A 2,500-nucleotide genomic window follows, 5' to 3' on the forward strand; every position below is an offset into this window, starting at 1 on the left:
GCTTAGGTTAGGTTTAGGGTTAGGGTTAGGGTAGGGGTACGATTTGGCTTAAGTTAGGTTTAGGGTTAGGGTTAAGGTTAGGGTTAGGGTTAGGGTTAGAGTTAGGGGCTAGGTTTAGGGTTAGGGTTAGGGTTAGTGTTTAGGGTTAGGGTTAGTCTTTAGGGTAGGTTAGGGTTAGGGTTAGGGTTATAGTTATGGTTAGCCTTAGGATTAGGGTTAGGGTTAGGTTTAGGGTTTGTGATAGGGGTTAGTGGTTAGGGTAGGGTTTGGTTATGAACATTAGGGTTAATGTTAGGGTTCTGGTTAGGGTTACGGTTAGGGTCAGGGTTAAGGTTAGGATTGGATAGGTTTAGGGTTAGCGTTAGGGTTAGGGTCATTAGGGTTAGATTCAGGGTTAGCGCCTTTAGGGTTAGGGTTAGGGACTACAATTAGGGTTAGGGGTTAGGGTTAGGCTTAGGTTTAGGGTTAGGGTCATTAGGGTTAGGGTTAGGGTTAAGGTTAGGGTTAGGGTTAGGTTTAGGTTTAGCGTCATTACGGTTAGGGTTAGGGGTTAGGGTTAGGGTTCGGGTTAGGTTTAGTGTTAGTGTTAGGGTTAGTGTTAGGTGTAGGTGTTAGGGTTAGGGGTTAGGGTTAGGATTAGGGTAAGGGTTAGGATCATTAGGGTTAGGGTTAGGGGTTAGGGTTAGGGTTAGGTTTTGAGTTAGGGTTAGGGGTATTGGTTAGGTTTAGGGTTAGGTTTAGGGTTAGGGTTAGGGGCTAGGTTTACGGTTAGGGTTAGGGTTAGTGTTTAGGGTTAGGGTTAGGGTTAGAGTTAGGGTTAGGGTTCGGTTTAGGGTTAGGGTTAGTCTTTAGGGTAAGTTAGGGTTAGGGTTAGGGTTAGGGTTAGGGTTAGGGTTATGGTTAGCCTTAGGATTGGGTTAGGGGTTAGGGTTAGGGTTAGGGTTAGTATTAGGGCTAGGGTCATTAGTGTTATGGTTAGGGTTAGGGATAGGGTCGTAAGGGTTAGGGTTAAGGTTAGGGTTAGGGTCATTAGGGTTAGGATTAGGGTTAGGTTTATCTTTAGAGGTTAGGGGTTAGGGTTAGGGTTAGGGTTAGGCTTAGGCTTAGGCTTAGATTTTAGTGTTAGGTTTAGGGTTAGGGTTAGGGTTAGGGGTTAGAGTTAGGGTTAGGGTTAGGGTTACAGTTAGGGTTAGGGTTAGGCTTAGGGTTATTCTTAGGGTTTAGGGTTAGGGTTAGGGTTAGGGTTAGGGTTAGGGGTTAGGGTCATTACGGGTTAGGGTTGGTCTGCGGTATGGATTAGTGTTAGGGGTTAGGGTTAGGGTTAGGGTTAGGGTCATTACGGTTAGGGTTAGGGGTTAGGGTTAGGGTTAGGGTTAGGTTTAGGTTTAGGGTTAGGCTTAGGCTTAGGGTTAGGGTCAGGTTTAGTGTCATTAGGTTTAGGGTAAGGGTTAGGGTTAGGGGTAGTGTTATGGGTTAGGGTTAGGGTTAGGGTTTGTGATAGGGGTTAGTGGTTAGGGTAGGGTTTGGTTATGGACATTAGGGTTAATGTTAGGGTTCTGGTTAGGGTTACGGTTAGGGTCAGGGTTAAGGTTAGGATTGGATAGGTTTAGGGTTAGCGTTAGGGTTAGGGTCATTAGGGTTAGATTCAGGGTTAGCGCCTTTAGGATTAGGGTTAGGGACTACAATTAGGGTTAGGGGTTAGGGTTAGGCTTAGGTTTAGGGTTAGGGTCATTAGGGTTAGGGTTAGGGTTAGGGTTAAGGTTAGGGTTAGGGTTCGGTTTAGGGTTAGGGTCATTACGGTTAGGGTTAGGGGTTAGGGTTAGGGTTCGGGTTAGGTTTAGTGTTAGTGTTAGGCTTAGTGTTAGGTGTAGGTGTTAGGGTTAGGGGTTAGGGTTAGGATTAGGGTTAGGGTTAGGATCATTAGGGTTAGGGTTAGGGGTTAGTGTTAGGGTTAGGTTTTGAGTTAGGGTTAGGGGTATTGGTTAGGTTTAGGGTTAGGGTTAGGGTTAGGGCTCGTGTTTAGGGTTAGGGTTAGGGTTAGAGTTAGGGTTAGGGTTCGGTTTAGGGTTAGGGTTAGTCTTTAGGGTAGGTTAGGGTTAGGGTTAGGGTTAGGGTTAGGGTTAGGGGTTAGAGTTAGGGTTAGGGTTAGGGTTTAGGGTTAGGGTTAGGGTTAGGGTTAGGGTTAGGGTCATTAGGCTTAGGGTTGGTCTGCGGTATGGATTAGTGTTAGGGGTTAGGGTTAGGGTTAGGGATAGGGTCATTACGGTTAGGGTTAGGGGTTAGGGTTAGGGTTAGGATTAGGTTTAGGGTTAGGCTTAGGCTTAGGGTTAGGGTCAGGTTTAGTGTCATTAGGTTTAGGGTAAGGGTTAGGGTTAGGGGTAGTGTTATGGGTTAGGGTTAGGGTTAGGGTTTGTGATAGGGGTTAGTGGTTAGGGTAGGGTTTGGTTATGGACATTAGGGTTAATGTTAGGGTTCTGGTTAGGGTTACGGTTAGGGTCAG

The sequence above is a fragment of the Opisthocomus hoazin genome, chromosome 5 (genome assembly GCF_030867145.1).
Source record: "Opisthocomus hoazin isolate bOpiHoa1 chromosome 5, bOpiHoa1.hap1, whole genome shotgun sequence".
Taxonomy (NCBI): domain Eukaryota; kingdom Metazoa; phylum Chordata; class Aves; order Opisthocomiformes; family Opisthocomidae; genus Opisthocomus; species Opisthocomus hoazin.